We start from the raw sequence: 14,466 nt of genomic DNA on the forward strand, positions 1-14,466 counted from the left end.
CCCAGGAAGATATAGTTTGTAAGTCATAAAAGCCCAATTAGAGGCATTAGGGCCCTCAAATGGAAGATTACAACTGTGACTGCATTTTTTTTCAGGCCGATTGTGTCGTTAATGTAGGATGTGTTTTTTTCCTCTGAGAAAAGCTTTCAAAGCCGGGGGGGTGGGAAGCAGTAATTCAAGGTTACAGGTATACAGTGTCGCTGCCCGTTGACTCAGCTTCCTTGCTTTAAATCTCCTCACCCCTCCGTTTGGGCGAGCTTGACCTTGAACGTCTCCAGTGTGACCCTGGTGCTCCGGCTTTCACATTACCACACAATGGATCCTGACTCATTCAATTTAAGCCCATCAAGACGTGGCAAATTAGCCGCTGTTATTTAGACGCTACCGTGCCCCCAACCTGAGGTTGCAGACAACAGTTACAGTACATTTGTGTCGTCACGTGTGCAATGTGCTTAATCCTCAACTATATTTGAAGTAAATGTGCAAAAATGCATTTTAAAGGTCAGTTTGATGGACCTACTACGTACACACAAACACCAGACCTACGTTTTTGAAGTCACCGTCGTTGCACTCCCTTATTGATGAGGGAAGATGGTCTCTTCTAGAAACTCCTGTGCGTGGGTTTGTTTGACGTGGGAATGTCATTGCACGCTGACAAGCACACGGTTCTTTACAGATCCTCAGTCTGGTCCGATGGCTGAGAAGTCCCAGAAAGTCGGGGTCTGAGGACCTGCTGCAGCCTTCATCTGACTTCACAGCTGTTGGGTTGTAAAACATCACCTCCTCCGCCTGATCCGCCGTGTAGAACTTCTTGTTTCACCAGAGGCCCATTAGCTGTCTCATGTTCAGTGTTCCTATGGCTACCCTAGTGGCCATGGAGCACACAAGGCCCCCACCACAGGAATACCCAGGTGTCAATGTGACAGGTTGGATTTTGAAGTACACAAAATCAGTTAACCTAATTTCAAGCTACGTTCCAGCTTCAACCACTCTTGCTCCTAATTTCCATCATGCATGTGATGATTAATCCCTGCAGCAAGCCTAGACATGTCCAGCAGATGGCATCGTTTAACAAATTACATGACCAAAGGAAAGTTGCTTTTTGTGTTCAACATTTAATCACTTTATCCTCACTTTTAAAGTGGTGAGTTACAAGATGACAGCTTCTATTAATTTTATGTTATTGTGTTTATAAGATAGAGGGAGTAATTGCTTATGTGTGTTTATGTTTGTCTGTCTTTGTGCAGAATAACTCAGAACCAGGTGAGCAGATTTTCGCCAGATTTGGAAGGATTATTCTTTTGGTGAGAATTTTGCATGATTACATTTTGGTCACATCACTCAACGGTCAAAGTCATGAAACTAAGAACTATATTTTCCAGTCTATCTCCACAACCAATCATGACATCATGATGATGCCACAAAAATGATGTCATAATTGTACGATTTTCCAAGATAGTCTCATAACAAATATAATGAGAGATGGTGATGATCAGCTATTCATGTGTCATTGTGTAATCAGTAAATAAATAATTCAATAAATAATTCTCATTTTACATTTTACTTTGGCCCAGATTTTATTTAGTTGTACATATTTAATTTATTGTTAAAAATCATTATTTTTTATTTGGCTAACAATTACTCGCACCTCGGAAAAGCACCTTTTGGAGTTGCACTCAAATCTCGTTGCAATGCAAATTACAATGACAATAACGGTGATTCTGAATGTACATGACATCATGGTGAAGTCACTAAAATATCATGATGTAACATTATAATGGTCCCATTTTCCAGGATATCTCCACAATGAACAAAGATAGACAGACAACGCAAAGCTTATATCACCTAGTAAATCACTTGTTCGCAAATGATTAATCAGACAATTACATTATATTTAAATTTTTTTACATGATCTCAGATTTTTGTAATATATATTTTATTCCACAAATAAGACAATAATATTGTGATTGCTGATTTTATTATTTATTCTACATATTTTTTGCAAGTTCATCTTGATTGTAAGGTCTTTTTTTTTAAACAAATAAATAAACGTACATTTCAGGTAAAATAGAGCACTGATGATTCACCATTTAAAAAAAAAAAAAATCCAGCCTCCAAGAATCAGTCTGTTTCTGGGCCTGTCGCTTTAAATGTAAAGGAGCTGCACCTGGCCACGCCTCTTTTGGAATTGGATGGGAGCAGAGCAGTGTAATGTCTGAAGATCTCCTCTCTGTCCCAGCTGCAGAGTGAGTGGGCGTGTCACATAAGGATGTCTGTGACACATGTCATGGAAATAGAAAATGAGCTGTTTGAGGCCTAAAGTCTGCTTATAGCAGTAGAGTTTTAACATCAAGTCTAGTGGTGTGTGTGTGTGTGTGTGTGTGTGTGTGTGTGTGTGTGTGTGTGTGTGTGTGTGTGTGTGTGTGTGTGTGTGTGTTTTGTTTAAGAGGAAGACTCCAAATATAAAAAACTGAATTCAGATTTTTTTTTTTATGATATGACACCTTTAATCTAGCAGGAGCAGAATGATAAACACACAAAAAAATGGTTTATTTGTTTATTTATTACAGGACTACTAAGCAGAACACTTCATCCTTCTAGTGTTGGTACATCCTTTTCCAAAAAACCTCCCAGGATATTCTAGCAACATTGTCTTTCTGGAATACTTTGCAAAATGAAGGCAAAAAAATGTACTTTTTGTAAACACATGCAGGCTTACAACCACTATATTTTAAAAAGTGAAGTCAGCACATTAAATAATTAGGCACACCTTCACTTTACCAAAACTATGTTTATTTCGTGTCTGTACAATCTTATGTTCACATCTTTACTGAAGTCATTTGCACATGTGCTGGTATTTTTCCTTGAATTTGAATGTTTTTCAATAATCATTGTATGTATTTGACACATTTACCTTTTAATACACATTATGAATTCTGCACGTTAAAATGGATGGATTTTTATGAAGCAAGACCTCTTGCCATTCTTTTTTCCCCCTGCTTCATCTGTACTTTGCACTTTGTGCAGAATGCTTTGAATAACAGAAAATTGTGCCAAATTCAAGACAACAGTTGAGGCAGGTACTTAGTGGTGCCTGACTGTGGCGATGAAAAAAATTACAGGTCTGCAGCTGCTGAAGGACAATCTTTATCAAGTGCTCTTCATTTGTCAGTGCCAACTCAAAAAAAAAAAAAAAAGTTTTCTCAGCCAAGTGAGTGATAAATGTTCAATGCATTGATTTTACCACCTTAATATAGCAGCTGAATGTGGAGGGAGCAGCCGTACATGGCTTTTTATTATGGCAACGACATCTGTTTTCAATAGCAATGCAGTGCCTCGACTTCCAGCCGACTTTAAATAGTAGATTTTTCAGGATTATGTAAAAGGAGAAAATCTGAACATGTCAATCGAAAATATAATATGAATTCAGAGTGCAGTACCTGGCGTTTATTAATTCAGGGCCACAGAGACAGCTGAATAATGAAATTTAATGAAAATTTTAGACAGAGTAAAAGTCAGAGTGCTTCTGTCATTAATTTTAAAAGCACACGACCATCAGGCTTTGCACAGTAATGATAAATTCCTCCATTGGGCTTTATGTTCTATAGTAACTGTGCCAAATCCCACCTAGAAAGGAATGGATCCATTGGAACTCAAGGTCTTCTGATGTTAAATCGATTTCTGGGAAATAAAATTAATGGAAAAAGTAGTTTTAGTTAAGCAATCATTTTAACAGCTAATTAGGTTTTGAGGAGAATTTATCCAATACAAATACATTTTGTAGTTGTTGCTGTTATTATTCATCCATCCATTCATCCATTTTCTATAAGTTCTATATGTACTTACTCCAATTAAGGGTCATGGGGGGGGGGGTGTGTGTGTGTGTTATTTTTTAATTTCAATTTTTATTTCTTTATTTATTTTTGTAGTAGTGGTAGTAGCGCAATCTCTAGGGATAAATCCACTCTAATCTCACCAAAATTCAGCACAATACACACACACACACACACACACACACACACACACTCATCGTCAACCGCTTAGTCCAATTAAGGGTCGCGGGTTGGAGCAAATCCCAGCAGTCATAGAGCGAAAGACGGGATACATCCAGGACAGGACACCAGTCTGTCACAGGGCCACAAACAGACAAACAAACACACTCACACCCACTCGCACACCTATGGACAATTTAAAGATTCCAATCCATCTAACCCGCATGTCTTTGGATGTGGGAGGAAACCGGAACACCTGGAGGAAACCCATGCAAACACGGGGAGAACATGCAAACTCCACACAGAAAGGCCACAGGCAGGAATTGAACCCATGACCTTCTCGCTGTGAGGCAACAGTGCTAAACACTAAGCCACCGTGCTGCCCTTTCAGCACAATAAAGATACTTAAAATATGTACTTTCACTAAATTAAATTAATGGAGTATATCTCCCATATAATGGTCCGTAAATGATGGAATCCCTAAATTCCTTGCAATTGAATGTTGAGAAACATTGTTCTTAAACTGTTCGACTATTTTTTCACGCAGTTGGTGATCGTCGTCCCATCTTTGCTTGTGAATGGCTGAGCCTTTTGGGGATGATAATTTTATACCCAATCATGACACTCACAATTAGTGTCCTCAGTTCCCAAACGCTTATTGAGTGTTGTTAGAAGGAAAGGTGATGTAACACAGTGGTAAACATACCACTGTCCCAGCTTTTTTGTAATGTGTTGCAGGCATCCTTTTTAAAATGAGCAAATATTTGCACAAAAACAATAAAGTTTATCAGTTTTAACATTAAATATCTTTTCTTTGTGGTGTATTCAATTGAATATAGGCTGAAGAGGATTTGAAAATCATTGTATTGTGTTTTTATTTTCATTTTACACAACGTCCCAACTTCATTGCAGTTGGGGTTGTCGTAGGTTAGTCATTGCATTCATTAAATATTTTCTGAATGAAATATAAATGTACTTTTTATGATTAAAAACAACATAATCTTATATGATTTTATAATAATTACTATATACTATTGTAATTATATTGGCTATAATCTCTTAAATCATTAATTAGCTTAGTTGACATCATAGCTAATGTTAGCATGGGGTAAGTGCCCATTGTGAGCAACAGGATTTATAGTGTGCTTAAAAAAACATGCTCATGTTAGGGTCATTCACGATGGATTTAATCATTCAAGTGTCTTGAAAAGTTGGTAGCATCACGTAATGCAATGCTAATGGGCCAGTATTAGCATGAAAATCCTCTGGCATTGCAGTGCTAACAAGAGTTGCATAATATGATGCTAATGCACTAGCATTAGAATATATATATATATATATATATATATATATATATATATATATATATATATATATATATAAACTTACAGCTTCAAGGTGAGGCTATTTCATAAAATCATTAACAATGCAGCAGGCTGAACACATATTGTATGAACGGAATATATTTGTTGTTTGTGAACAAGCTAATTCCAAGACAGTAACATGCTGAGCCTGCTCCAAAACATTGCTGTTAGCGAGATTTAAATGAACCATTACATGAAGGAATTGTGTTTTTACTAACTGGTATTGTGTAAGATGTGACTGCAAATTATATTGATCTGTTTTAATACGTTTGATAGGGTAGACTTTGTACAGATGTGGCTGCACATGGCCGCCTTCCAAAAAACAAACAAAACAAAAAACTGATCACGAACAAGACAAAATAAACAAATGAATAAAAATCTGTGTTAGCTGACAGGACAGATGCTATGTTCCTGCTGAGTGTGAGTGCTTTTGTCACAGCACATATTATAAGCTAGTTGTTAGTTGCTTATTGTTGTCATTGAAAGAATATCAAGTGCTGGGATGGAGCACTTCTGGGTGCACTCTTGATGCTTTTTTTTGCCAGAGACAAAAAATATAACACAGTATCAACATAGGGCCTAAGATAGTTCAAGCACTGTAGCGACTTAACAATTGCTAGTGTGTAGTATAGGCAAGTCTGCTCAGATCTAGGAGCACGTACTGGTGGTACATGTCTCTTCATCTACCAACCTATTGTCATAGACTGCTGCACCCAGGCAAAGGAACAATCGATCCCCAACAACCTGAAAGTAGCCATCTATTTATCTTATAACCTAGTTGTTGTTGTTGGTGTCCCCTTGGCCTTTTCTAGTGGCCAGTGTACACAACACTGAAGCACCTGTGTACGGGATCATGAGAAGCACACCAAAATGTCCAGAATATTGTAGCTGACTTTCCCTCACAATGCAAGTGATTGTCCTCATCTGAGTCTCCCTATTTAAGTGTTTTCAGGACACACAGTCATTCCAGCAGTGCACAAAGATTCTCCAATAACACATCTAGTTGTTGCCTTAAATAGAGTTTGTCCAAATTAAGTTACCTAGTTGGTATAAATTTTACTTGTTAAGTTATACATACATACATCCTCAATGGCTTATTCTGGATCGGGTCATGGGGGCAACAGCTCCAGCAGGGAACCACAAACGTCCCTTCCTGGGCCACATTAGCCACTCCTGACTGGGGGATACTCACGCATTCCCAGGCCAGTGTGGAGGTATAATCTCTCCACCTAGTCCTGGGTCTTCCCCAGGGTCTCCTCCGAGCTGGAACATCTACCTAGAGAGGTGCCCAGAAGGCATACTTAACGGATAACCGAACCACCTCAGCTGGCTCAACACGAAGGAGCAGTGGGTCTACTCCGAGCTAATAATTTTGGCCGCTTTCGCCATTTTAGCCACTTGTACCTGTGATCTAGTTCTTTTGGTCATGGCCCAACTGTCATGACTATAGGTGAGAGTAAGAACAAAGTCTGACTGGTAGTGTATACCTTTTTTAAAAGTTACACCTTTTTGTCATAACAGTACAGTAGAGCGACTGCAACACCACCCCTGCTGTGCCAATTCTCCAGCCAGTTTCACGCTCCATTGTCCCCTCACTCATGAACAAGAGCCCAAGCTACTTCAACTCCTTCACTTGGGACAAGACCTCATTCCCTACCCGGAGTAGGCAATCCATCGGTTTCATGCAGAGAACCATGGCCTCAGATTTAGAGGTGCTGATCGTTATGGGCGTGACCTCCAGCATCCAGTGAGTGCTGGAGGTCACAGGCCAATGAAGCCAACAGGACCACATCATCTGCAAAAAGCAGTGATGAAACACCTTGATATCTTGTTCAAGAATATCACAAACAGGATTGGTGACAAGGCACAGCCTTGGCAGAGGCCAAACCCACCGGAAATTAGTCTGACTTGCAGAGCACCTGAAATTAGCTCTCGCTTTGTGAGTACAGAGATTGGATGGCCCTGAGAAGGGACCCCCTCACGCCATACTCCCACAGTATCTCCTGGGGTATCCGGTGATAGGCCTTCTACAAGTAAACAAAACACCTGTAGACTGGATGGGCATACTTCCAGGCACCCTCCAGGATCCTTGTGAGCTGTTCCGTTGTTCCACAATCAGGATGGAACCCACATTGTGCCTCTTCAATCAGAGGTTTGACTGTCGGCTGAACCCTCCTTTCCAGCACCCTGGAGTAGACTTTACCAGGGAGGCTGAGTAGTGTGATACTCCTGTAATTGGCACACACTCTCTGGTCCCCCTTTTTTTTTTTTTTTTTAAGATATGGACACCACCAACCCAGTTTGTCACTCCTTAGGCACTGTCCCAGACCTCAGTGCAATGTTGAAGAGAGATCTCATCCAAGGCCAGGTCAACAAACAGAGACCCCGCTGACCTTGACCTTTGCAAAAATAAAATCTTTGTCAGTTCTGGGGTTGACTGTCATCTACATATATCAAGTTTGATGCAAATTGTCCAGAGGACCTGGGAGGAGCATTTGGAGAAACAACCACACAAACGTTTCTCAGATTTTCTCAGTCTGAAGATATTAGTTGTTTACACTTGTATTCATCAAGGTTCAGGTTTAGCAATGTAAGAGGAAATCCTTTCAAAGTAACTTCTCTAAATGGAAGCTTTTCTCATTTTCAGTTGACCCTTCGCTTTTAGTCCAATAAATTTTAAAACGCTGTGCTATAGCGATTCTTTTATCACAGTGTGACCTGACAAAGCAGCACTGATGTTTTACATTATGTCACTGCCACTTCTCCTGAAAACATAATTTCAGGTCAGAACAATAAGTGTGAACAAATCAATTAATTTTTACTTGCTTATGCAAATGACATCTTTCAGTGAACAGCCTTCAACAAATTACTGAATCTTTTAAAAACAAACCGTGTGTCTACATGGTGAATTTCTTCATGAGAAATTTTATTATCAATCTCTTTTCATGGCTGGTAAATGAAGTTTGGAGATAAGAAGCTACAGCAATAAACATGAAAAGCTGAATTCAGGTAATTCTTAAGTGTTCATGTCAGTGCCCTTTACTCTTTTATTCAGTTAAAGCTTACTTTTTTCATGAAAAGGGTCCATTAAAAAAGTAAAACATAAAAAACAACCCAAACTTCAAAATAAAAAGTCAATGAAAAAGTGTCCTTGTTATGTTGAAGCACCATCCTGTCTGTGTCTGTCCTCCTTCAATATGTTTTTACAAAAAACAAAACAACTTTAAATTTAAGGACTTTAAATCAGCTCAAATAGTTTACAGGGGAGTAGAAACAGTGGGGTGAGGGTGGGTGGGGTGGTGAGGGGGGCAGGGTAAATATCTCCCACGTGAAGTTTTTTTTTTTTTTTTTTTTTTAAAGCGAAATTCCTGTTGTCTGTTTTGTCTTTTTTACAACCCCAAATCACAAAAAGTAGGGATCTATGGAAAATGAAAATCTGCAGCAAAAAAAAAAAACAAAAACACCACAGTAGCAGTGTCGTGGAGCAGCTTAACTACAATTTCCATAACAGTTGTGCCATTTGTGATAAAAGATTCAAATTTGGCACACATATTCTAGATTAACTAATGTTTATTTTCCAATATGGAGCCATCCTGGAGCTGACCTCTAATGAGCTACATGGGGTCAATAAAGAATTACACAGGGGTCAAAATTTTTAAATGCTCCAATCATATTGAAAGCTATACCACCTTATTTGTCTGATCATAACAATTCCAAAAAAGGTATAGTTTGGACTATCTATGACTGAATGTTCTGGGGTTATTAGGTAAAAACAGCAAAAATGGTGACAAAGGTCAGTTTCAGTTTGTACTGTGGTCAGAAGTTGAAGTTCCTCCAATTTTGGTTTAAAAAAAAATGATGCAAATTATTTGTTAATAGCATTTTAAAAAGGAATAGTTTGCACCATATGTCATGCTTAGTTATCAGGTTATGGGGTAACATACACTCAACAAAAATATAAACGCAACACTTTTGGTTTTGCTCCCATTTTGTATGAGATGAACTCAAAGATCTAAAACTTTTTCCACATACACAATATCACCATTTCCCTCAAATATTGTTCACAAACCAGTCTAAATCTGTGATAGTGAGCACTTCTCCTTTGCTGAGATAATCCATCCCACCTCACAGGTGTGCCATACCAAGATGCTGATTAGACATCATGATTAGTGCACAGGTGTGCCTTAGACTGTCCACAATAAAAGGCCACTCTGAAAGATGCAGTTTTGTTTTATTGGGGGGGGGATACCAGTCAGTATCTGGTGTGACCACCATTTGCCTCATGCAGTGCAACACATCTCCTTCGCATAGAGTTGATCAGGTTGTCAGTTGTGGCCTGTGGAATGTTGGTCCACTCCTCTTCAATGGCTGTGCGAAGTTGCTGGATATTGGCAGGAACTGGTACACGCTGTCGTATACGCCGGTCCAGAGCATCCCAAACATGCTCAATGGGTGACATATCCGGTGAGTATGCCAGCCATGCAAGAACTGGGACATTTTCAGCTTCCAAGAATTGTGTACAGATCCTTGCAACATGGGGCCGTGCATTATCCTGCTGCAACATGAGGTGATGTTCTTGAATGTATGGCACAACAATGGGCCTCAGGATCTCGTCACGGTATCTCTGTGCATTCAAAATGCCATCAATAAAATGCACCTGTGTTCTTCATCCATAACAGACGCCTGCCCATACCATAACCTCACTGCCACCATGGGCCACTCGATCCACAACATTGACATCAGAAAACCGCTCACCCACATGATGGCACACACGCTGTCTGCCATCTGCCCTGGACAGTATGAACCGGGATTCATCCGTGAAGAGAACACCTCTCCAACGTGCCAAACGCCAGCGAATGTGGGCATTTGCCCACTCAAGTCGGTTACGATGACGAACTGGAGTCAGGTCGAGACCCCGATGAGGACGATGAGCATGCAGATGAGCTTCCCTGAGACGGTTTCTGACAGTTTGTGCAGAAATTCTTTGGTTATGCAAACCGATTGTTTCAGCAGCTGTCCGAGTGGCTGGTCTCAGACGATCTTGGAGGTGAACATGCTGGATGTGGAGGTCCTGGGCTGGTGTGGTTACACGTGGTCTGCGGTTGTGAGGCTGGTTGGATGTACTGCCAAATTCTCTGAAACGCCTTTGGAGACGGCTTATGGTAGAGAAATGAACATTCAATACACGAGCAACAGCTCTGGTTGACATTCCTGCTGTCAGCATGCCAGTTGCACACTCCCTCAAATTTTGCGACATCTGTGGCATTGTGCTGTGTGATAAAACTGCACCTTTCAGAGTGGCCTTTTATTGTGGACAGTCTAAGGCACACCTGTGCACTAATCATGGTGTCTAATCAGCATCTTGATATGGCACACCTGTGAGGTGGGATGGATTATCTCAGCAAAGGAGAAGTGCTCACTATCACAGATTTAGACTGGTTTGTGAACAATATTTGAGGGAAATGGTGATATTGTGTATGTGGAAAAAGTTTTAGATCTTGGACTTCATCTCATACAAAATGGGAGCAAAACCAAAAGTGTTGCGTTTATATTTTTGAGTGTATGTCACATGTCATAGAATCCAGTGGATGTTGACCTTATTTGACCTCTACTTTGGAGACCAAGCATTCAACACTGTCAGAACTATTCCATTTTTTTTTAATCCTTTTATTTCAACCAATAATTTGCATCACTTTTTTGTAGAGACCACCAATGAAACGTCCTCTTATTGTATGTCATTAATCACTGATGGTGAATAGCAGATTTTGGGCTTGAATTGATTCAAGGACCCAGAGTTTCCATATGATTCAGCTGACCATGCCAGCAAAGTTGATCCTTCATAGGAACAAACTGAATAGAACACCAAGAATCATTGTTGATGATCTATCTTTAAACTTATGGTGATGGAATGCATAAGAAAAATGCTTTGATAACTTCAAATTAATTGCCACCAACATTGATATGACACAACCAGTTCAAAGAACAGCCTTGGGCAGAATTTATCATAAAATTGGTCAGATCCTGCAGTCACTGATGCAGCATTATAAGTTGGTATTTGAACCCTCCCTTACAATACAAATTAGCCCGTCAACTTAGTGTACATTTGGCAGCAGAAAGGTATCCCTACATTTTGTCAGTGGGTGAGCCGTCGCCTCTTTTGAAGGTGTTTGTCTATGGAGTGTCAGAGCTGTCAAATGATGTTGTCACATAAACATGTCACCGCAAGATCCAATATCGAGGCCCCTGTCCACTCGCTGACAGAAAGACGCTCTGTCTGTTAAATCCTCTCCTTGCCTGCACAGTGTGACTCTTCATAAACAAACAAATGCAGACAAAAGACAGCTGAATTCTTACATGTCCAACTTCAGACTCTTTGAAAGTGAAAAAGAAACGTGGCTGCTGAAGGGAGACGTGCTTCCCGTTAGTGAGCAACCGGCGACTGTCTTAACTAGCCAGAGCTTTTGAATGCCATTAGAATACATGAGGACTCTGAGACGGCGAGGTGCTCTCCCCTGGTTCCTAATGTATGACTATTTCATATGGACAGGAGAGGGGGGCCGTCTGCGGGGGTGATTGACACAGGCCCACATTATGAGCAGCTTTTGGAAATAAGTCCGTGGAGACTCGGCGGATTGGGTCTGCTGAAGGAGCGGCGTCTCCATGAGGAGCCATGCCTTCTTAACCCCGCTCATTGGTATGCCGATGCGTGCATTACCGAGCCATGCTCCGACCGACATAGCCATCCGCTCCCCCACAACCACCCCTCCCCTCCTCGGCCCATCGCTACGCCGACACAACCCCACCGAGGGCCCTGTGACGATATGCAGCGTGGAATACTGAATCAAAACAGGCTCCAATTAATAATCGTGCGGTTTGCTTGCTCCTCTCGGGCCTGGAGGACAGCTTCAGCAAGGAAAAAAAAAAGTTTATCTAGCGCACGCACGTCCCGTCAAACATGTCAAGTTTAGTGGAAATAAGAAAGCGTGGGCCCTTAAGTCACATGCTGCATGTGACAAAACAAAAAACCACAGGCGAATAAAATGTTTAAATTTGGTTTAGATCTCACTTCTGGTCTCTGGAATTAGAGGAATAACATGTCAGCGCGGAGACATATTTTGCTGTCAGGTAAGAAGACAGACTCTTGCGTTACCCTATTGTGACTTTGAACTATATGACGGTAAGCAGACAGATTGTTTTTGTCACAGAACCAAGCGACCTTGAACCGAACCGTTCTCTTTTCAAACTCTTCCTCCGTACATCTAAAAAATATTCCCATCAGAAGGGAACTGATAGAATTCACAAGACCTAATGTCATCGCAAAGAAATATTACCACAAACATACAGCACATATTTTTGTCTTTATCGTTGGCGCAGAGTTATCATTTAGCAAGCTCGGAGGTCCAAGGTGAGACAGGAGTATTTGAGTACGCCTAATGAAAGGCAATATAAAAGGTGCCTCTTGTGTTGTTTGAAATCAGCTTGTTTTGTTTTTTGGCTATGGTACATGTGCTGGCACTAATTATACACGCTAGGTAGTCCTCGCACATTCAAAAAAGAAAACTCGACCATTTTTGACATGTTCATTTAAAGTTACTAATCAGATGTAAATATGCAAAGCAGGTCCCGATGGGATTTCTTTGATATGCAAATCGAAAGTGCAAACAAAGGTGGGGGAGATAAAGGTTTTTTTTTTTCCTAAAATTAAAAAAGAAAAAAAAAATCTGAGAGATGATATTGTCATGACATTCTGGTAAGAAGAAAAATGTGAGCTACCGCCAAGGCTGCAGAAGGTAGCATAGCTGCAAAACATTTTTTCTTCATTTGTTTATCAGTAAGAGACCAGATTTGGAATTTGTAAATGTTAATTAAAAATAAATACACATTTTTGTTGATTTCATTAAAATAGTGTGCTTGTTTCCAGTGTGGAATGTTCCAGGTTCAAGGCCACACCATCCCATTCTCCATGTAATGTGGAGTTATGTTAGGAAGGACATCCGGTGTAAAACATGTTCCAAATCAACATGCAGATCTGCTGTGGCAAGTGAAAACATGGGAGAAGCAGAAGGGACTTACTTTTAGGGAACGTAACACACCGGATTACTTTGTAGCGTTACGGTCTCATGAGCAAAGGTGTTCGGCGATGTCAGCCCCTTTGTTGGAAAAAGAAGGTCCAAGTTTTTAGAGTCCTGGCACTTCCTGTCCTACTGTTTGGTTGAGAGTCTTGGACTTAACCAGTGATCAAAGACAATGACTTGATTTCTTTGGTATGATGTCTCTTTAGAGGACCCTTGGGTGCTGCTTGACTTTGTGTCAAACAAATGTTACTCAGGGAGATTCAGCAGAGAAATATCACTTATATTGTGAGGGTACATCAGCTAAGTCATTTGGTCTACGTGGCGCATTTCTCTCTGCATGATCCAGCATGCAATTGCCTCAGTGTTGAGGACCCAAGCGACTGGAGAAGGCCAGGTCAACACCCACTTTTCACCTGGTTACAGGAGGTAGATGCTTACTTTCGAGAGGTGGGGACGGACCGGTCTGCTTGTGATGGGCCCGTAGTGTTGTGGGTGCTGCAATGAACAGCGCCTGTGCATGATCCCACACCAGACAAGTGTTTACTTTTATTTCACGTCATAGTTGTTTTCACTTTTTAGTGTATTTAATACTCATTTCCTCTTTCAGAAAGAGAAGTCTTGTAAAATATGAGGTTATTTCTTTCTTCCTCCTGATCTGCTTATTTTTCTTTGCCTACAGCAGCCATAATACAACCAGATATTAATACACTGTTGCAGGTGACTTATGACAATATGTGCAGACAGGGTACATGTGTTATGAACCCACTTGTGTAAGGTGCATCTGACTGTTGCAGTCTTTGTAATGCATCAGAGTGTAGACAGATAGATAAATTTATCCCTCACGTGGGTTAACATTATACAATCAACATTATTTATATAGTATTTTACAACAACCAAAAGTTGACCAAAATGCTTTACACTCAAGAAATAAAAACATAACATTCAATAAAATCAGAAAAAAACAGCGTATTAAATGCTCTGTATTAAAAGCCATTTTAAATAAATAGTGTGTATCAGGGGTAACTTACTCCATAG

General features: G+C 40.3%; 1 long non-coding RNA gene across 1 annotated transcript in view; it reads left to right on the forward strand.

The window, feature by feature from the left end:
• The first annotated feature begins 674 nt into the window (after positions 1-674).
• Positions 675-14,466, forward strand: part of LOC117520713 — a 71,320-nt gene continuing 57,528 nt past the window's right edge. The window contains exons 1-2 of the long non-coding RNA XR_004563742.1: positions 675-911; positions 1,248-1,304. This is a non-coding gene — a long non-coding RNA (uncharacterized LOC117520713). The remainder of the gene's footprint in view (positions 912-1,247; positions 1,305-14,466) is intronic.

This window comes from Thalassophryne amazonica, chromosome 1 (assembly GCF_902500255.1).
Source record: "Thalassophryne amazonica chromosome 1, fThaAma1.1, whole genome shotgun sequence".
Classification (NCBI taxonomy): domain Eukaryota; kingdom Metazoa; phylum Chordata; class Actinopteri; order Batrachoidiformes; family Batrachoididae; genus Thalassophryne; species Thalassophryne amazonica.